At 37.2% G+C, this 23,756-nt stretch overlaps 1 long non-coding RNA gene across 1 annotated transcript; it reads left to right on the forward strand.

Annotated features, from left to right (window-relative positions):
- Positions 1-6,981: 6,981 nt before the first annotated feature.
- LOC134820341 (uncharacterized) lies at positions 6,982-7,543 on the forward strand. Its single transcript, XR_010160873.1, has 3 exons — positions 6,982-7,082; positions 7,245-7,348; positions 7,471-7,543. It is a non-coding gene; the product is annotated as an uncharacterized LOC134820341 (long non-coding RNA).
- The last annotated feature ends 16,213 nt before the right edge of the window (positions 7,544-23,756 follow it).

Below are 23,756 nucleotides of genomic sequence, written 5' to 3' on the forward strand. Positions count from 1 at the left end.
ATTGTAAATGAACGATATCTCATTCTACAGTATGATGAGAGCGTAAAAAGAATGCTTCCCGGAATCAGCACAATAAAGGGAACAAGATGCTGTTGGAATTTTAATTATTCATCTTCCACCTGTAGTCCCTAAATATGTTATATTAAAGTTTTGTTTCATATTCCTTATATTGTATGATGAATACCTTCGCAGTTCGCTTTCTTAGTCAAAATAGCATTAACTGTTCAAATATTTCTGGAAACAATTCTTATCGGTAAATTTATGTATTACGGAAATATTTTATGCACACCGTCAACAAGCTGCAAATAAAACAAGCAAGCCTTATCAACTTCGTGATAACTGATAGGCAACTGATAAGCAACAAGAATTTTAGCAGCATCCGATATTGATCTCTAATATGGAACGTTATAGGACCCCGGTATTCTAGCTGCAGATTTATTTAATTGACGATGTCAATTCATGGCAGCTCGGCGCGGCACAGTAACGCATCGCGCTACAACAGATGTATATCATTATCAAGACTACAAAAACCTTGATACGTAAACCTTGATACGTAATTCTAATTCTCTGCAGAGAAAAAATAGTCCTAAAGAAAATTTGTCGATGAAAAATGGGCTTGTTAAAGGGCAATGCTAATATTGCAATTGATTCTATAGCAAAGCATTAAGCAATAAAGCACACGATACGGATAATGCTATCAAAGTTTTCTATTTTTATCTTATTCTTTAAAGTTCTGATTTTTTTATTTACCGATTTTTGGAAATTAAATTCAATTAATGATATTGTAACTATATAATGATGATGTAACAAGGTTACATAGCATAGGAGCATAATTCAAGTATGCATAGTGCTGACACATATTACTTTTATTATTTTGCCAAATTTATCGCCGAAAACCGATATTATCGTGATAATTTTGAAAAATGTATCGAATATTGTGGTTTAAAAAAGTTGTACCGATAATGGCAACCCTAGTCAAAATACGAAAATCTCACGCAGGACTAAACACAAAACCAAAAATCAAACACAATTACAACTTTTACAAGCTGGACTGCAATCAAAACCCACACGCCTCTAAAATCTGAATATAGCCAGTCACTTATCACTTATCACTAGAGGAGTAGTGAAGGTACGATCAATGCTCTAACTCAGCCGTGTTCAATGTGGTATAACTATAACTAAAAGAATGTACCAGGCAGGTTATATTACATTTACAGGCTGAGGCTTAATGTATATATACATTGTATCAGTATAGATACAGAGGATAAACTCGACAACAGCATGAGCAAACAGCGTCCATTTTATTGTAATTATTTATTGTAATTAAGCTCATTCTTTCATAGTCAGGGTGGTATAATTTTTCAATAAAACGCTAAAAAGTTAAGATTAAAGACCTTAGGAGATGATTGCAATGCGTCACAAATGCAATTGCAATCTCGATCCCCTGTATAATAACGATGTTTCTGTATAATAACACAAACTGATAGTGATTACTATTAATGTATTAGCAACCCTCCCAATTTAGAACTCCTAACCTGCTTAAACTAAAATGTCCTTGACGCTGTAAGTCTGTAACACTAACAACCGAAACCGACAGATCCTGCCTACACCATGCAGCACTATCCCTCCTTCTCCTCTGACCTCTGCCTACACCATGCAGCACTATCCCTTCTTCTCCTCTGCCTGCACCATGCAGCACTATCCCTCCTTCTCCTCTGCCTGCACCATGCAGCACTATCCCTCCTTCTCCTCTGCCTGCACCATGCAGCACTATCCCTCCTTCTCCTCTGCCTACACCATGCAGCACTATCCCTCCTTCTCCTCTGCCTGCACCATGCAGCACTATCCCTCCTTCTCTTCTGCCTGCACCATGCAGCACTATCCCTCCTTCTCTTCTGCCTGTACCATGCAGCACTATCCCTCCTTCTCCTCTGCCTGCACCATGCAGCACTATCCCTCCTTCTCCTCTGCAGCTGCACTATACAGCACTATCCCTCCTTCTCCTCTGCCTGCACCATGCATCACTATCCCTCCTTCTCCTCTGCCTGCACCATGCAGCACTATCCCTCCTTCTCCTCTGCCTGCACCATGCAGCACTATCCATCCTTCTCCTCTGCCTGCACCATGCAGCACTATCCCTCCTTCTCCTCTGCCTGCACCATGCAGCACTATCCCTCCTTCTCCTCTGCCTGCACCATGCAGCACTATCCCTCCTTCTCCTCTGCCTGCACCATGCAGCACTATCCCTCCTTCTCTTCTGCCTGTACCATGCAGCACTATCCCTCCTTCTCCTCTGCCTGCACCATGCAGCACTATCCCTCCGTCTCCTCTGCCTGCACCATGCAGCACTATCCCTCTTTCTCCTCTGCCTGCACCATGCAGCACTATCCCTCCTTCTCCTCTGCCTGCACCATGCAGCACTATCCCTCCTTCTCCTCTGCCTGCACCATGCAGCACTATCCCTCCTTCTCCTCTGCCTGCACCATGCAGCACTATCCCTCCTTCTCCTGACTCCTCTGCCTGCACCATGCAGCACTATCCCTCCGGCCTACCGTATGCGTAAACAGGTGCATGCCAACTGCTGATGTAATTAAAAAAGCATCTAGACAAGTATCCATATTCCTAAGTTTCTAAGTCTCTAAGTCTCTAAGTTTACGTTCTACAACTTTTAGTAAACTATTAATAACATGATGACGTAATAAATAAAGAGTCCTACCACTTACCAGACATCATGATAGAACTATTACGATACAAACAACAAAGACCCCGTTGAAGATTTGGCAACACAATCAAATATTTGAAAATTCCAGCGTTGTTTTAAAACAACTATTTATTTGGCGGCGCTCAGCCTGTCATTCCGTCATATTATCTTTTATGAACACAAAATCCCGAGGTCCCCGGGTAAGAGCTTATTCACTTTTTATAATACAGACAGAGTGGGTAACTCTGATATTCCTTTGCTTTACTTTGCTCTCTAGAACGACGATGTTATATGCACCATATGTAATAGTTTCTACATACGTCCTTAGTCCGAATAGGCAGTAAGTAACTAGTTCACTAATGGTATTGGGACTGCTGCTATGGCAAAATATAATGGTCTTTGTGAATAGTGAGTTACTAGCTCACTAATGGTATTGGGACAGCACGGTAATATTGACCCCAGGCAAAGAGCTGGAACGCAAACGCCCCATAAAATCCAGCTTTATATAGTTGAGTCAACTGGAATCTAACCATTTTTTTAGTAGAAAAGGGATCTGTATGCATGATCAGATATGCGCTGGTCAATAACCATTGCATCTCTGATCCTGCATGGCTGCATTGGTCATATACTCATTACTCTTTCTTGATCTTGGTAGCTCAACCGTTGTTTTTATTTTATAACCTACGGCAGGACCCATTGTATAATGTCTAGTAGGTATCTACCCTGTCCCTTGATACATAGCCTATACTATTTTCAAGAAATTCGGGTCATAAAAGATTTTATTCAAACGATTGCGATCGTTTTTCCGCCATGCAGCAATCTCATATTTAATTTAAAGAATTTTTTATTGGGGGGGGGGGGGGGGGGGGGAGGTGTTCAACATGGTTTGACAGTTCTCAGACATCTCGCTGTTGAGTTATTAGGCGAAACCCTAGTTTTATGCTCTCGTGAGTAGCAACAACAAAATATTTCAGCTTCTCTCGAGATTTTAGTGTTAATCTTGGGCATTAAAATGAGTAAAATACTGATATGAGTCTCCAGGTTGTATTAAAATGTCCAAATTCATAGAATTAAGGGGTAGTAGAATTTGGTTGTTAATGCCTTATAGCTGATATTTTTGCACTATGCAGTATGCATAATCGACACACGATCAGTAACAATATTTTTCATTTTGCTGATGTCCCTCAGTTATTAGCCCATTTACCACCCAATTTTAATAAGACACCAAGCTGATATCCGGGGAATATCATTACATTCATAGGCTATTCGATATCTCATAATATGGCTCTTCTGTTGATTATTGTCGCAGCACAGACCTTCACAACATGCTCACAAATAGTCAATTCAGTAAATTATTTAATGAGGATTACATTTTGGAGACCAGAAATGTTGTTTATAATCTATTTCGTGAAAGATTTCCTAAAAGTAAGCTATGACTTAGTATCCATATGCCATGCACACTTTGAAACCATATCTTCGATGTTATGTTTTTTTGTTTGGTTGTATAAGTATAACTTTCATTTAACTGATTGGGATCTGACACATGTAATATTGTAATGATCTTTCTAATTTCTAATTCTAATTCTAATTCTAATTCTAATTCTAATTCTAATTCTAATTCTAATTCTAATTCTAATTCTAATTCTAATTCTAATTCTAATTCTAATTCTAATTCTAATTCTAATTCTAATTCTAATTCTAATTCTAATTCTAATTCTAATTCTAATTCTAATTCTAATTCTAATTCTAATTCTAATTCTAATTCTAATTCTAATTCTAATTCTAATTCTAATTCTAATTCTAATTCTAATTCTAATTCTAATTCTGTTGTATAATGTGGTATATTTTCTTGCGTAGTTTTTAGAATTTTAACAGAGCTTTTCGACGTTAAATTCGTATCATATTGTTAGACATCAAGAACAGTGTGATAAAACGATGCGGATAATCTTGCTGCTGTCCCTTCTCTTTATTGAGAATTCTGCTCAGAATCTAGATAAAGGTAGGATCACCATTAACCATGATTTGTTACGCAACTTATATTGCTAGCAGTCAAATAATATTTTGAAATAATGTTTCAGTCGAATGAACTATGAAATGAACAATCGATCCAATATATTCATAACACAACAATCGTCGAGTAATTTCTATAACTGATAATATTTTACTCATGACATTATTATCTATAGATATAACCAGCAGATGTACTGTACTCTGCTTTAAGATAATAAATTAACGTGATTATAACAACAGGCTGGAAAGCGGTAAAACGTGGGGTTCATATAGACTTCAATCTGGATCAGCATTATCTTGAAATAAGAACTGATAGCACGCTAGGGAGTGACGATCAAGTGTACGTGGACTTCTACAATTCAGAGGGAGAACTTGCAGGAGGACTCTTCTTCTTCTTCTACTCCACTCCTCAGTACCAGTTCGTGGGTTGCAGCTCGGAATCCACAAACTTTTCAACTGACCTGCCTACTGCAACAGACAAGGTATGGAGGGTAACGTTAACTAGAACCTCAGGTATCAGACTAGTGGTACACTGTAACGAGGTGGAGGTGCTCAACAACCTGATGTCAACGTGTAGTTACAGTGGCTGGACCGGGTATTGGAGCAGGAACATTGCAAAGATATGGTTCCAATCCGCTGACACTGCAACAGATTTCTATAGACCTCAGCTAGGTAACTGTGTAATTCAAGATGAAAAATCAGGTTCAGTTAAATGAACTGTCAATTGTCAAACGAATTATCAAAAGAATATATTCAAAACATATCGATCGTCGAGTAATTTCTATTAGTATACTATAGTTGATCATACTTGTCTCATGATATTATTATCTACCAGCTGATGTACTGTAATCTGCTTTAAGATAATAACGTGGTTATAACAACAGGCTGGAAAGCAGTACAACGTGACGTTTTTATAGACTTCGATCTGGACCAGTATTCTCTTGAAATAAAGACTGATAGCACGCTAGGGAGTGACGATAAAGTATGTGTGTGGCTCTACGTTTCACCGAGTGGTGGAAACTATTTAACAGGAATCGAATTATACTTCTTCTCTACTCCTTATTACAAAATCGGGGCATGCAAGGTGAGCAGCCCTTTCCCTACTGACCTGCCTACTGCAACAGACAAGGTATGGAGGGTAACCTTAACTAGAACCTCAGGTATCAGACTAGTGCTACACTGTAACGAGGTGGAGGTGATGAACATCCTGATGTCAGACAAAACGTGTGATAATAGTAACTGGAACACAAAATGGAGCAAGAAAATTTCACATATATTGTTTCCTCTTTCCTGTGACACTGCCTCTGATTTCTACAGACCTCTAACAGGTAGCTGGGTAGTTAAAGATACCTGTGAACATGACGCATAATATTTGATATATTTCTAAATACAATTTGTTGGCATTTATGGTGTAAGTAATCTCTGTATGAAAAACATGAACTATCAAACTTCTTTCAATTATCAAGGGCAATATTATCAAGGGCAATATTTGTCAGGATGTAGTGGACTGAAGGCTGAGTGGACGAGTACGATTGAGACAGCAGCTAAGTTTCCAGTAGACCCAGGAACCGTCGTGAAAGTGAATTGTTCTTTCGCAGGAGCTCTGAACAAAGGGAGCAATGAAGTGACTTGCACAACAGGGACAGAATTCACCTTCTTAAAAGAGCCTTGTTGCTTAAGCGCAGGTAAATCATAATATTGATATTTGTTATCAATTAATCTGGTTAAATTATTGATCTGGTTAAATTATTGATTTGAGAACTGACTTTTTGGACTAAGTGGATGCATAAAAACAGGTCAACACTTCAAAATGTCCCCAATCAACGAATCTATTATTATCTGGGGATAAAATCCAAATGCCCAAAATTACCCTTCCATGTCCAAAATAACCCCTGTCCATATTTACCCTACACTACCGAGTTAACTTAGATATCAATTAAAACAATTAGAAAATCTGATAAATACATATCCTGCCCAATATTTTAACTTAGATGTTGTAATGAACCTCGGAAATTCCCAGAATTTCCAGTCATTCTGTGCTTGAAGTTGAATATGATTTTATGTTTAAGATATATCTCCTTAAGTTTAGCAGATCATTTATATAAGAAGTGTATCTGAATTAGAGAAGATGCTTACGTTTAATTAACAAACGAAGCTTTTTGTGTTTAACCAAGGGACAATTCGACACGGTTGATGACATTCCATGGAAGTGAGATTCGGAGATGATATATGACTATGAGGATGACGCTTGGAGAAAGAGTTATTCTTAGGCCAGCACAGTCGATAGGGTTGTTCCGGTACTCAGGGGCCAGTAGGCCGGTTTCGACCGGCTACGTCATGTTTTGATAAGCTTTCTAGTCTTAGTAATCCAGTTGTTTTTCTTAATTTGATGTGAGCGTTTAATTTAGCTGTCTTGCTTCTAATTTAAGAGTTCAGACGTGAATTGATAATAATCTTGTTTTCAAGTTTCTATTCCAGTTTCCTTCATTTATCTAATTTTATGTGGCTATAGTAAAACGTCATTTATATCTAGGTTCAACCAGACACGAATACATCTTGCAGGTTTGTTGATAAGTTTCCTCCTAAACTAGATGACCACTCCGAGGAAACAACACGCGTGTTGGGTTCGTTCTAGAGGTAAATTACTTTTCTATTAGTCTCAGCATGTCAGATCTAAGTATAATAAAAAGGTAATTGAACATCGTAGTTCCTTATTCTCAATTATATCCATTATACAAAATTACGTTGTCGTTTTCCAGGTCAAATGTCCACGAGGATTCCTGCTAATACCGTGTTGTTACTTGCTATGTTCAATACCAGCTTGATCGGGCCAAGAAATATTGATTCTCCTTCGTCAGCCGAGGTAATTAGTTCAGTAACAACGTCTACATAAAGTAGTAGATTATAGAGTAAGACTTGACACTCGACATTTCCTTTTATATTAATATTTACATGTGCAAGTTTAAAGTAGTTTCCGCTTGGCTATGTCATAAATTGTTTTAACACCATAGTTAAAAGATATTGTTTTCAGACCAGACTTCCTTCACCATTCGTGACGATACTCCATTCCACAATCCACCTACACCATTGCTTCGAAATAGACTTTGAAAAGTGATTGCACCATCATATATTTGGACACCAAGATATTTCCCTTAAATAGGTTATGAGAAGATGTTCTCCCGTGTCAAGTAATTAGTATAGTACAAAAAGCTTACTTCCATTGTTATATAATCATTTTTTAATAAGAAGGTTTTTGTTCATTAATTAGTAGATCTATATTCTTGCTTACATTGGTGTATCAATTTGTGTTAACCCACTAAAATTGAAAGTCTTAATTATAATCATTATACCGCAACAAATTAAATAAGAAGTCGTTAGTAGCATGACGATCTAAATTCCAGCAAAACTATAATTTCCCTAAAACCAAAGTTATAAGACGCTCAATAGTGGGTTCAGAACCTTCCGAGACGGACTCTCTTTATATAACCTGGGCCTCCCATGTTTTATAGTTCTAGCCAAGTCAAAAGGAGCTCTTAATAAATAATTTCTTGGAGGAAATAAAGTACTACATATCATGGACATGGGAGAGGTGATTATTGCCCGGTACTAGCAACTAACACCTGTTTAATAATTGGTACCGTGGTTAATAACAGATATCAATTAAAACAAGAAAACCTGATAAATACATATCTGCCCGATATTTTTTTCTCAAATTTTTAAACCCTTTTGAATATCTTCCTTGCAAACTTCAAGGATAATTTTGGCCGGCAATCTTTTCAGTGAAAATCGGTAGGGACCGTTCCCAGAAATATCCAGTGCAAAATATCTGGAGGTCCCAACATGTTGTTTCAACTCTAAACATCAAGTTTAAGTTATGCCGTTATAATAGTCCTGGATGGAATTTCAGGGAATTTATATGATACATTTTAAACGGGATCGTCATTCATCAGGGTCCATAATATCATTATACGTTTATCAATATCATACATTTTGCATTTATCATGGCTGAATTCAGTGAATTGCAGAATTCAATTTTCATCTTTATTGTTTTGTCAGTTATTTTGCGATAGTCTAAACGCGATAGCCAGCTTGTAGTTTACAACCTACCAGGACGCGCGCCGAGTTGGACTTGTCGACGGTTCCAATATATGGAACAGATATTTTACGAGTATCACCCGTTAATAGCCAGCGCTTACTAGCGGCAGCGCTGATTTATTAAATAAAGAATTAATACAGGGTGGCCCAGAAGTAACTGCCCACACGTAACCCTCTAATATTTCAAAAAATATAGAATATAGATAATAGATATAGGTCAAACTTAGATTTCCTGAAAGTTTCGTAAAATTTACTTTATTACAGAGGGTGTGGCACGCCACACCCTGTTTTTCACTATTGTCGTCACAGTGAGAACGCTTTTTTTAAAGCTAAGAACTCCAAGGTTTTTCGACACATTTGGTTCAATAATTGAAGTGCTTTCCCAAAGTTATGATCATGTTCAGATACGTGATCCCTGCACTGTGCACTTAATCAGTGGTATTTTCAGTTTCACTCGTAGTCTTCAATTGGTACATGAATATTTCTTCTTTTTGTAGTTGCATCATCATTTTGTATCCTGTAAGGTATCAATAAAATGGAAAAGCACTTCTAACGAATTGTTAGACGACAAGATGATTGCATTTGTGTTTCGTATCATGCCTCAAAGACTGTAAAGAAAATGAAGTGAAATTAAAATATTTGTGGTCTGTGGAACGTTTAGCTAGATTAGCTGAGAATATGAAAGTAGCTTCATGATGCGATGTATTTTCGATGCTGATTCCGAAACACCCCCTTACACAGGGTCAAAACACCCTCCTGAGGAGCTATGAGCAAAACACTGTTTTGGTCACATGACATGCCAGTAAAACGCGAATTCGATTATTTAGGGCTCTGGTTAGGATTATGGTTTTGGTTAATACCCCAAGTCACGCTGACGAGTGAATAACTATTTTACTATTACTATGTATATATAGTATTAGTAAAAGCCTCCAAATGCAGTAAATGTTTAATAGTACTTAACCGAACCCCAATCACCAAGGCTCCACCCGGTTTCTGTCACCTTGATAATATGTTAAGTTCTCCCGGTGGATATTTATTCTTTAAAGGGGGATATACCACGGTAATTGTAATATTACTCAACATATCAAAATTACTCCTCCTAAAAATTGGATCTGCATCATGTATCAAAGACAAACTCCAATATAAAGCAAAAAAGTATGTGTGGAATGTTGAGGTGTATTTCTTACATTAAAACTAGATTTATTATAATGCTAACATTAAGAAGTGAAACTGTAAAGTTAGTTGCCCTACTACCACTAAACTATCGACTGCCAGACTTTGGGGATGGAGTGATATGACCGGCTTTTACTAATTCGCTCGCCCAAAAATTTCACGTGACTTTGGTTTTTATGGTTTTGCAGCCGTACAAAACAGTTTTACATAAACCCTAATCCCAACCCTAACCCTAACCATAACCCCGAAGCTATCCATAACCCTGACCACAACCCTAACCCTAACCCGAGCCCTAAACAATCGAATTCATGTTTTACTAGCCTGTCACGTGACCAAAACGGTTTTTTGCCCATAACTGAATAACTCTCCAGGGAAGTATTTTTACCCTACGTCATGGAGGGTGATTCGGAATCAGCGTCCAAAAATACACCGATTCTGATCAATTTCATACCCAAACTCAAAGGGCCTTTTCACAAGAGTTTTTTTTTAAATTCGGGCGAGCGATTTATAGTAGGAGCGGATATGACCACCATATACGTCATCAAGTAATTAACATGCAAGCTTGAAGCACCGTGGGAAATTAGAGAAGCTGACATTGGGGAACCAATCAATTAGCCTAAACCACCTGAGAAATAGTAACCTTCAAATTTCCAATGACCATGAATATTGTAGTATAAGTTGCCCTACTACCACTAAACTACCATTAGTTTCACGTCTTGTTATAAACAATAAACATACATCAAAGTAATAGTTAATGTTTCTAGCTTTCACCCAACAAAAAAAGGCGGATATGGGATAGTAAACAATAAACATTACATGTTATATGTACCTGTATATATATTAATAATATAGTGGCATTTATATGTGTATGGTATATTGGATTAGAATTTGTTACGTAAATAGAAAAATATATAAAGAAGTTGAAATAGTTTGAGAAGTTTGATTGAGGGTGCTGATATTTTGACAGTAGCAGTAAAATAACACCATGTATCACCAGTTAAACTTAAAGTAGCGAAATTAGCGGGACAGTAAACATGTCATCTGTCACTGCGTGCCTCTTCGGCTGTAGACTTTGTGTCGCTATTTTCCTTCCGTCTGCAGTATTTCTTACTTGGTACGTGTTCACTTGGATCTGGTGTGTTGCCACCAGGAAAATGTGAATCCAACAGAATAGTCATTTGTAGACTAATGACGGACGGGGGTACGGAGTCCTAAAATGGTCAAATCTACTGCTGACGTTATCTGTAATACATTATGTGAACGGTCCTTTTTGCTTTTTCGTTTGTGGTACGTGTTAGCTAAAACAAACAGGTAATCATGACGTCATATGACGAGAGAGAGACCCAATATAATTAGACTACTGTTGACTGTGTCAGTGACTCACGTTACCTCGTAGGTGGTTTTCAGTAAAGTAAGTTGAGATTACATCGAATACTGAACAACAGCATGATATTCATATCGTCGCTCCATGGTGACGATAATTTAAAGACTGAGTGGGTATTTAGGGAATTCATGCCATTAGAAATGAGATGAATCAGACATCAGTGTGCTAAAGGCTTCCTCGGAATTTCAATTAGATACCTTTATTCCCTAAAGCATAAGTCGGGTCCGAAATAAATGATCTGTGATGAAATTTGTCTTCCAGGTAAAGTGGAGGGCTTTCTAGAATTCCTGTATTCTAATCGAATGAATTGTCACCCCATGTTAAAACAATACCATACCGAACGTATTACTGCTGAGATAGATAATTTTATATCGAGTTACATATTGCCACCGCACTGTGAATGCGAAGCAGAGAAGTCACATACGCTGCGCGTTCCCGCGAATTGTATGTGAGCAATTGCGCAAACATTTCCTGAACAAATTTCCCCGCGCGTGCCCTTTGCCGCACAAAATTGAAAACATCTCTCAACGCACGAACAACCGTGAGTTTAGTCCAGGGTCAACCTTTGTATGTTTATAATATAAGTGGTTAGTTCAGAACGTTTATTCCAGATTTTAAGAAGAAAGCAAATTAACAGACAAAAGTATATGTTGATCAGCTGAATTTCGTCTTGAATTAGTCGAGTACCGTTACTGGTTGATAGTTCCATGAGAGTTATGTATACATTGTTTATCTTATTGTGCTGAAGGAGCTATTGAGATTATAGCTCACAGTGGCGAATTGGACACATTTATTATACACAGAAAGATTTTCCATAAAGAAAGGGGGTCTTATTGCAAGGAAAATGCGTCTAAAGATATATCCGCTTAGGAGGCTTCCACGTGTAACACATAACTTGTAGGTCTTATTTGTACAAGGTATTGAAGTATGCAAGGTATTGAAGTATGCAAGGTATTGAAGTATGCAAGGTATTGAAGTATGCAAGGTATGGGAGTATGCAAGGTATCGAAGTATGCAATGTATCGAATTATGCAAGGTATTGAAGCTTGCAAGGTATTGAAGTATGCAAGGTATCGAGGTATGCAAGGTATTAAAGTATGCAAGGTAGGGTGAGGGTATGGGAGGTTAGAGAATTTGTGCAATAGTAGATGATATTTTGACGTCGATAATTAGAACGACTAAATGGCGTCAATTTTGTAAAGCTGTTCATTTTTAAATTTCTTTGAAATACCCGCAATTTCAACTGAAAACTAGATTTTAGCAAATAATTTGATTTTGATTTACAAAACAGCTTTATTTGTTAAATTTAAACATCTTGATCTGACCATTATAGCATTATATAATATATATGTACTGTTTACGCTGTGCTCAATTATAGCGACGACTTGCCAGCTGCTTCGCTCTACAAAGGAGATAACTTTTAACTGCATGGGCATGCCGGCATGCAGCTTGCATTTCTTGGAAATACCAGCCAATTCTCGGAACTAACATCATTTGTTATAGAAGCTGGAGAGAGAGAACTTTAATTGTTCGTACCATACTACACGCGGTGTATGGAGCAAGTAAGCTTTCTGCAACCAACTGAATCATCATTCAATAAAATCATAATTGTTAAAATGTTATTAATATTAATTATAACATTTTTCAGTATGGAATACAAAAACGGATATATTATTGAGTGCATTAAAGCAGGTCATTTGGCGTCATGCAAATAAACAACTGCACTATGCAAGTGTATTAAACGTTATATATTTTAATTTCACTATTATATTTTACTTACTTATTATAATTTACTATATGTAACGTGCACTGCACTTATTTTATCAGTTTGATTGACAATACACCATTTTGAGAATTGAAGCTAAATCGACCTTATTATCCCATTTTCAAATTTAGATTAAGCCATTTTACAATACTGGAAATGTATTTATTATTGTTGTGAGGGACGGTGTGAATGGCTGTGAAGTCCACACCTGCTAAAATAATGATAATATTATCTTAACAACGTATTTATCTAGGGCGTAACCTTAGTCTTATTTTGGGGATGCGCCGATAAGCGATGCGAGCCGGCTCCAGCTGATGTGGGGCTGGCGGCGATTGAGCTACTGAGAACCCAATAGGTTCTTGGAATCCGTCTTTGTTTCTAGGAATTGATGACACTTTGATTTCTGACACTTAATTTCAGACAGGTGGTCACCGGAGAGCAGAATTGTGTTAATTAAGAATACTTGACGAGCGCCGGCCCCTTGAGCTTTTAATTCACACTTCACTACTCCCACAATGTGCACCAGTGGTCTTAAATTGTAAATTGGAAATTTATGGAAATTTAAAACACAGTAAACTGCCCCACCACTGCTAAATTTAACGCTGTAAAGTGTAAATGTACCAAATTGTTTGAGGAGGATTCCATTTCGAAGTATCAATAACCCAAAAGATATCCCCCAATTCCTATATAAAATACATAGGGGGGGGGGGTCATAAGAATCTGAGAAATATATATATACACTCAAAAATAGTTATATACCAAATCATTCTCCATATCGGTGCAATATGGTCCAATTAAATTGAGATGAAAAAATATTTGAGATGAAAAAATATTTGAGATGAAAAAATACTCAAAAATAATTTTTGAGAATGAGAATTTGGCCATTTTCGTCGGGACTCTCAAAAATACTCATGAGTCATGACACCCCCCCCCCCCCCCCCCCTATATAAAAGCCGCGAGGTATTCAGGTCGGTTAAGTGAATCAACAAATTGGAAGGTAGTTGAATGGCCTGATGGCCAGACACAAGAAAGGAATTTTAAAAGTTTGCCGAGAAAGTGACCATATAAATGTACCAACAAACTAGCGAACTTTGAGCTCAACTTACATACATTTCATTCACACATTTCCCCGTATCACGTGATTGAGAGTCCACAATACTCGTGCAGCTCACTGGTACTACACTTTGAACACATTCTTCTTTTTTTAACTCGATTCGAAGTTCGAAAATCCATTTCTCTGTAACAATATTATATATGGGCGGAAGTATAAATTATTTAAAGTAGTAACCTTTATTATTTACATAATAATAATATTCTCATCATGGTACGTGGTATTTGGGGAGTCCCAGGTCCCTGTATGGGCTCTTTTCGCAGCTACATTTCTTGAAGATAAGTAATACAATTAAAGTATCGAAATACAGTGCCCTAACAGGTGACTGCACGGGGGGGGGGCATGAAATTACAGGGGAAAATATTGTGAAGTGTGTTTTAATCAATGTAACACTTAATGCAAGACCTAATGTAGGACTCATTTTTACAACTTAATATGGAAATATAGTATGGATAAATATTTCACCTTGATTAAGATGACTGGCGAAGGAAACTGAAATCACCATTATCCCAGATAATAAGGAAATTAAATTTTTTTATCACAAATTGAATTATCTTCAGAATTGTTAAGTTATACAGAATACGAGTAATAAATTCAATTTTGTCTGAATACAACTTCACGCATGATTTTACAAATTAAATCTGAATTATCTGTAACCTAAGCCGGTTGTAACTTTCCCATAAAAAGTGTCAAAAAGTATCATCAATTTTACTTGAGCACCAAAACTCTTTATCTAGCTCTCCGACACAGATGCAAGGATAATTTAATGTTAAAATTTGTACATTTTTGCGCTTACCATCTAACAAGCAAATAATTTCAAAACAGGATTCATACAAATTTTAAAGTTTACTATATAAATACTAAATAGACGCAACGATCGCCACTAATAGTGTGGCGAGGGCCGCGGTGTGAGTGGAGTAATTAATTGAACATCATCAAGGTATATTATATAACTAGTATTTAAGAAATATTATATAACTTGATGATGTTCAATCTTTCAATTAATTACTCCACTCACACCTCGCCACTTCTTCTGCTACTCAGGATTACTCTCAGGAATGATAACTTGTTGGACAGCTGCCAACCCCCTAACCTTCCTGTTTTTTTATGTACATATCACATAATATGTTATGTTAATATGTTATCTGGCACGATACTGTGTGTACAGTTTCTATAATATGAGTTTTATAGAGTGGTGAGTAGGGCTGGGAGTTTATATCTAGGTTAGTTTAAAAGTAGTGAGAAGTAGGGCTGGGAGTTGATATATAGGTTAGTGTAAAAGTGGTGAGAAGTAGGGCTGGGAGTTGATATCTAGGTTAGTGTAAAAGTGGTGAGAATTAGGGCTGGGAGTTGATATCTAGGTTAGTGTAAAAGTGGTGAGAGGTAGGGCTCGGAGTTGATATCTAGGTTAGTGTAAAAGTGGTGAGAAGTAGGGCTGGGAGTTGATATCAAGGTTAGTGTAAAAGTGGTGAGAAGTAGGGCTGGGAGTTGATATCTAGGTTAGTGTAAAAGTGGTGAGAATTAGGGCTGGGAGTTGATATCTAGGTTAGTGTAAAAGTGGTGAGAAGTAGGGCTGGGAGTTGATATCTAGGTTAGTGTAAAAGTGGTGAGAAGTAGGGCTGGGAGTTGATATCTAGGTTAGTGTAAAAGTGGTGAGAAGTAGGGCTGGGAGTTGATATATAGGTTAGTGTAAAAGTGGTGAGAAGTAGGGCTGGGATTTGATATCTAGGTTAGTACTTAGTGTAACATACGTTTATCCAAGAACAAATTTGCTCCACTGCACACAGAATGTCTACCAACAAGGACCAGATCTGTTTCAGCAGTTAAAAATCTAGGCATTAAAATATATAACAAGTTGACAGGGAAATACAAGCATGATCATATTATGAAGACGATTTACGGAAGCAACACTGACTTGGGAGAATAGTATTCATGCTTGCACATTTGGTACATAATATATCTGATATATCTGAATGGCCCTGACTATCTAGTATCCACAGGAAATGTTTTCGTGTATCTATCATGGACAGTGGACACTCTCTCAAACCTATTGCTCCTCATGCAGCATCCCATGATGGACAAATGTCGTTTAGTGTTTTTGGACACAAAATCTAAAACGATCCTCCACTGCACCATCGGTTAAAAATTGGGTAGTATCCAAGAAGCTGGAAGCTGGAATCCCGACCCAGTCCGTGAACCACAACCTACAGCTAAAAATACAATTACTTCAAGGTAGTTGTAACTCTCTGTAACAATGGTGTAACATGATCTGCTGCTCCCCACACATTTGTCAATACACACAGCATGACCCATATCAGGTGCACTGAATATATTATTCTATTTTTAGACTATCGTTCCCACACTTGTGTTGTATGGTAGTCAGGTAGTGGGAGTAAGACATAAACCGGTTGTTGGACTAACATGAACGTGGCCATGCAATGGTGCCAGTGTCCCGATTAAAGATAAGGCGGAAAACCCAAAGACCGCATATCATGATCATGACATATGGAGTATGCTACCTTTCAATTCTTCAGAATTCAGATAAGAAGGGATTATCTTTAGTTTTATGTATATTCAGTATGCGACTTTTCAATTCTTCAGAATTCAGATAAGAAGGGATTAATTTTAGTTTTATGTTTATGCAGTATGATACCTTTCAATTCTTCAGAATTCAGATAAGAAGTGATTATCTTTAGTTTTATGTTTCGTTCCAACTCGAGTAACCAAAAACCACGATTGCCGAGTAAGATTCAGCACTGGTTGGATATTCTAATATTAATAAAGTTAACTTGAAACCGGATGCGGAGTACAGGTCGCGAAATCTCACAGAATCGTTAATGATGGGTACCAGTTAAAAAGCTGATACAACATCGCGAATCCGGGCCGGCATCCTGATTACTCCAGATAATGGAAACTTTTCTCTGGAAAAGTTAACCGCCCAATTCAATTATACTGCTTCTAGATGTAATATGTGTGTTGTATGTGGTAATAGGGTTTTCATTCGGACAAAGAGTTAACCAAGGTAAAAGTATAAGTAGGGCTTTTCATTGTTGTTATAGCAAAACAAAAGTTAAGATCTAGTGTTTCGTCGCCATATATTTGTTTTGTTAGCAACATAGAACACTCAACATATTTATTCGCTATAAATACATAAATGTTTACATTTCACGCCTAATTATTCAAGACTTTTTGGAATCAAATCAGTGGTGTAACTTGGTTAACGGATTCTGGACAGAGTCTGGGGCAGCGCTACGAACATATCATTACTATTGTATGGGAACCTTGATATTTTGTGCTCCTTAGGTTGAAAATATCAGCCCAAGAAATATTTTAAATATGGACTATTAAACGCAAAGATTTCGTCATATTCCAGATATAATTATATCGTAAGTATTTGTAAACAATCCACAAGTTGGCAAAATTCTTCAATCATAAGTCTCAGAAATGTAACCTACATAACATGTCATGTTACAAATTCATTACAATTTTTCACGCGTTGGCACAAGTAAAAACGTAACGAAATATTGAAGGCACGACATATTTTGAGGCCTAAAATATTGGAGCCTGACAGAGGTTAAACTGTTTACAGTTATGTATTTCATTTTGCTCACGTAGGGGTCCATTGTAATACAATTAACGGGCCCTTAATCTATTCTATGCAATCTCCTCGGTCTACTCAGCCGAATGATAGGAAACTTGATTGAGAATTAAATGAGGAGGGGTACCTGTTAAAATTTAAAGAAACTTCCTAGGATACCCCTTCAGTACATACTGTAAACATAGTACTATTAACTATTAACTGTTATTATTATTACTCTTTTTCAAGAACTATACCCTACAACCACACCCAATCTATTCTCTTTGAAGAACTATACCCTATAGCCACACCCAACCAATGACTTGGGGCAATCCTCACAATATGCTATACATAACACATATTGGGTACGAGCTCCAAGTGGGTCTCTGTGATTAAGTAAACAATAGAAGAGACAATAACACATACTTTTAGTCATTAACACAACAATTACTCTGATAATCTAGGCATCTACTACATGTTATTCTCTTATACCCATGATCTGAGGGCCACGTCCGGTCCTATATTCGGGTGTTACTATGTCTCAGCTTCTGAAGGTCCTAGAGGCTTATAGATGAAATTTAACAAAACAGAATCTGCATATTAATATACCCAATATATAAGACATAAGTTATTAAAAAACATATTGCCTAAAACCTTCAATTTTCGATAAAATCGCCAACCATTTTGGGCGTGGCGTCGTGGGCGTACACTTACGGTGGAAACTTTCGGATGAGTTCAAAAAACCGCAACTGACATATTTATATATGACTTAAGCAGAAACATTTGCTTTGAAATACTTAATTTAAAGAAATTGGCGGAAAACTGATTTTCGGTTACACAATACACTACACATGTCATCCAAACTTATGAAGCAATAAACACCCAATATGGTTTTTGGCGATTTTTGGCACGTAAATGTGCAGGGCAAAATGTTTATATCAATTATTTGTATATGAATATAATATGCAGATTCGGCTTCGTTTAAGTCCATCTACAAGTCTCTAGGACCTTCAGAAGCTGATATACAATTTCACCTGAGGGCGAATATTGGGCGTGGCCACATGATTTATTCCCAAGATAAAAACTTTTGCTCAGAAATATCAGAGAATTTGCAGGTAGATGTTGACAAATTACCGTCCGATTATATTATCTTGAAACTTTGTTACACATTCCTATATTCCGCAATATTTCCCCGGCTACATTTAAACGGTACGTGGTAATTCTTATTCACACGGTAAACGAGCTTTAGCTGCAGTATTATATATTGTGGTGTGAGCATGGCAAAATACGTGGTCTCTGTACTTTCTTAGATTCAATATTTTTATTTTTATCAACATGATGACTCCAATTACAAAGAACGGTCTCACATTTAGACTCTGTACTAATTGGCACATTCTCCGTTCTCATTACTCACAATATATTCATCACAACATATTCATCACAATGTTGAACACAACAATGTTCATTACAGCATGCTTATTCCTAACCCTGAAATAGCCCGGCTCCACCCTGACTTACCGAGAACAAGGGAACAGTACGGGTAGTACACTCATTTACGACAAAATATATAAGTGTACAACAATGCACTCGCTGAACACATAAGTGTGCACACATAAATATATAGTGCTGCACTGTGTATGTTTTCGTAGAAACAGCCGCTCATTTCTGAGAAACAGAGAGAGTATACGGCAAGTGTTTGTACTCAAGCACAGCTGCCTTTGAATCGAGCTCTGCGGGGTTAAGAGAAAGGTAGAGCGCGCTAATAGACTATGTGGTATACAGAGGAGCCAGGAGGACAGATCTAAAGGAACAGGACAGGAATATACACAATACACATGATCACCTCATCACCTGCTCACCCCGACCGTACGACGCTTCTGCCTCCTGGAACCTCTCTTTCTCTCTTCTCGCCCCGTGTCTGTTAACAATATTAAATAGACTATAGCCCGTAACATGTCATACTCTGTATATGTGGCCGGAAGTCGCCCTGAAATGCAGCATAATTTATGCGAGGAGGGAGGACTCTATAGTAACGGCTGGAATGGTTCATTAGGACTCAGTGTTAACTGGTAAAGAGGCGATAAAGAGGCGTTCGAGGGCAGGTGAAATATTACCGTAAATGCATGGTGGAACCGGCAAATAATCAGTTAATATCAAGAGTAAACTGTATTACTTTCTTACCAATGATAGTGCGGCTACTTAGCAGGTTAAAACATGTTGTAATAGGAATCGTTGTGATAAAGAGGAAAATGTCCTGTTCCCTGATAATTTACGATGAAATTAGATAAGAGAGGTACTCACTTGAAATTTGAATTAGAGATGAGGGAGAACTTATTTTTACCCATTTATCAACTTATAAAAAAATCGTTATCATTTGAGCGGCATGCTTCTAGTAGTTTTCATCTAAAATCAATTTAGCGTTATCCACTATCCAGGATATCACAGTAATGCAATCGACCTCACCAAAGCTGTAATTAATTGCAGCCTTACAAAAGCAGCCCGCCAATTCTTCAAAACTGTCTAACTTGCCCCACAACTGTCTAACTTGCCCCACAACAAACACTGGTAATCAATCATAAAGAATGGAATGATGTTAGTATGCTACTAAAGCGTAGTACTAATCGTTAGTTTGTAAAGTAAATACGAAAACTATTGTATTAGCTTCAAGCCATTCAGCTACTGTCCTTACATATTATACAGACGGTATTCGGTAAGCCATTGAGGTAGTCTTTTATAGAGGAATTGGCTGCCGGCCAAAACTTGGCTGAAAGTTAACTTCACGGTGCTGTCAATTATAGTGCCAACAAATTATATACGTATGTCATACATGACATATGACGACATTAATGACAAGAAAAAGCAAAGTTAGGTCTGCTAGGAGGGCATTAAATTTGCATATTATTATTATTCCTGTATAACATTATAAATATTCATCAATAAAAGCCGACGACGGGATGTGGAAATATTTAAAATATCTTATTCGTGCGTATTTCCAATCAAGATTCAAGGAACAAAGCATGATATATGTAAAGTTTTAAAGTTTCAAAGCATTTCAAAGACTTCATTTATTTAGAGAACATGAACATAATTTTTTAAGTTCTGTAGTTCTGTGCAAGCAGGATATTTTAACATTTTTAACAGCCCCTGCGCTTACTTTCCATGTTTCCATTTAACATCATGTAATTTAAATCAGTTTTTTTATTTGCTATTAGTTACAATAGCAAAGTGAACAGCTGTGTTCACCTTAGGTAGTCCCATAATGGAAATAAACTCCAAAATGGCAATATTTATTGCAAAAGAATTCGCTGACGCGACACGCACTCTAGTTCGACAACTTAAGGTTGCCAGGAATCACCCCTGTCGAAGTTCTTCGGTAAGGGGTCGTTCACATATTAAGTAATCAGCTGAGGGGAGGGGGTTTCCAACTGCTTACAGTTGATTACGGGGGGAGGGTTTGGTTGTTGATTACGTAATCAAAATTTTGTTTCTTTACCCTCTAGAATAAAAACAATTTGACAATATTTTAATTCCACTCAATTTCACTCTGATAGTGACAAATCATTGTTATTATATCCGGCCAAGCACCTTTCAAACTACTTACTTTAGCAGCCGTATTAGATAGGGGGGCCAATGGCAAAATGGAGAATTCAAAATTTAAAAAACCCAATTTTTTAATATTGCTGTCAGGAGGGGGGTTGGGTCTTGATTACGGTTGATTACGGAAGGGGGAGTGGAGGGTTAAAATTGCTAAAATATTGATTACGTTATATTCTTTGGTGGGGTTTCACTTCTGGTATTGGCTTCATTCCCGTTCCTTTTCCTAATTCTTTATACTTATTTTTTTATATAGTTTAATGAGATGGGAACGACCCCTAAGTGTCGAATTTTAAAGACGAACTTAAGAGTTCCGGTTTGTACGTGTACCGAAAAAATCCTCCCGGCCCCAATATATGAAGATAAATAGCATATATCTCATTCGATTTTAGAAAGATGGGAATGTTAATAGAGATCACACATTAATCCGATTATGAGAACTTGAAATGTGGAATATTTTGTCTTCCACACGACATAGGAATGCACAAAAAGACAAATACCTCCTGTATAAAATCCGTTTGAAGATTAGATCCATTGAAGAGGACAGACAGAGGAAAGTAGCAAGAGACAGGCTCATGCTTCCGACAGGATAAGATTGCAGATAAACAGATATAGCATGGTGCAGGTCGTGAACATGATATACTTATAACCAGTGAACATAATGTTATTTGGTACTAAGATCATACAATATGGTAAGGTGAAGCCATGCCGGCGGCTATCTTCCCGTCTGTAGGCTTTTAGCCAAGTCTGTTGGGATAGTAATGACTGATCAATGAGCGTATCTATCTGCCTCATTATGATATATGGAGCGTTATTAATATTAAGGGTGATTATAGGAGCAATTAAATGATTGCAACTTTATGACTTATCACTTAATAATGTGTAAAATGGTTAATTCTGGGGTAATGGCATTCTTATTTCTTTAGCAGCATTAAGTAATTTAATTTCATCGATAGGGGGGTCTGAGAATTTGACCATTTTCGCCGGGAATACTAAAAAATGTCTCAAAAATTATTTTTGAATCTGAGAAAATCAGCATGGATTTCTCATCTTCTCAAAAATTGTCCACTCAAAAATCATTTTTAAATCTGAGAAATTCAGCATGGATTTCTCACTTTCTCAAAAAATTTCCACTCAATAATAGTGATATACCAAATCATTCTTCATATCAGTGCAATGTGGTTCAAAAATACTCCAAAATAATTTTTGAGAATGAGAATTTGGCATTTTCGTCGGGACTCTCAAAAATACTCATGACACCCCCCCCCCCCTCCCCTCTTTGATTGATAACGAGGCAGGACACGTACAATTTGATTATTTGAAAAATATGGACACCGATTTTTATGCTGTATATTTTTCTGACCGCCTTATCTGCTTTAATTTGGCAGGCCTTAATTACGAAGTAACTTTAGTTCCCACATCCAGAAACACAGATGTCTGGGAGTATATAATTTTACTACAGATCGTTGAATGGTTCATCAAATAGTTGGATTCAAACCAGTGCATTATTAAATGTACATACCACCTGGTGGGAAGATAGTGATTCCTAATTACAAAGTCAATAAAACACATTATATAATTGAAATGTTTTAAAATAGGGCATTCCTTTCAAAGCTCACAAAATAAAAATCAACGAAGTGATAGGCGTCTGGAGGTTAACATATGTAACATCAAAAGGCAAGAGGAAATATTTTAGGGCAACAGTCGTCCTTTTAATAAGACAGAGGCAAGAACTGACTTGAGGCACCGTGAGGTACAGAAAAAAATGGTACAACCTTCAACCTGCTTCTTGATTTAAAAGACCAAGATTTATATATCCCCGCATTCCAAGGAGACACATCTGCGTTTTTAATAGTTTAAGCAGACTGTGTGGGCAGGTTGGGGGTCACTCCATTTTGCCTGTTCACTTTGATACCATCAAATCAATTGTAAATACGTTCAGCTAAAACTTTCCAATCTCTATTCTCAAGTTGTGGGTGGTAGATGTGATCTTTATAAAAGTGTATTTCAAGTGTGTTTAAAGTGTATCGTGTTTACACTACACGGTGTTGTAATGTTGTAGCTGAACGTAGCCTAAAAATAAAATACTCGTAAGAAATCGTTCATGCTTCTGAAAACACCTCTTTTAAGGTGATTGAAATGACAGGACCATACCTAGACGATTCTGATATCCGAATATCCTAAGTACATTCCTGACAATTATGTTAGAAACCATCACGTGATAGCTCGCCACCACGTGACTTTACCGTACCTACCACGTGATCCGGAAGAGGCGATCAAATTTACAGAATATTTAAAGCCATTGTGATTTACGAATTGAAAGTTTTCGGGAATTTTGCTGATATT

This window comes from Bolinopsis microptera, chromosome 9, assembly GCF_026151205.1.
Source record: "Bolinopsis microptera isolate Bmic1 chromosome 9, MBARI_Bmic_1.0, whole genome shotgun sequence".
Lineage (NCBI taxonomy): Eukaryota > Metazoa > Ctenophora > Tentaculata > Lobata > Bolinopsidae > Bolinopsis > Bolinopsis microptera.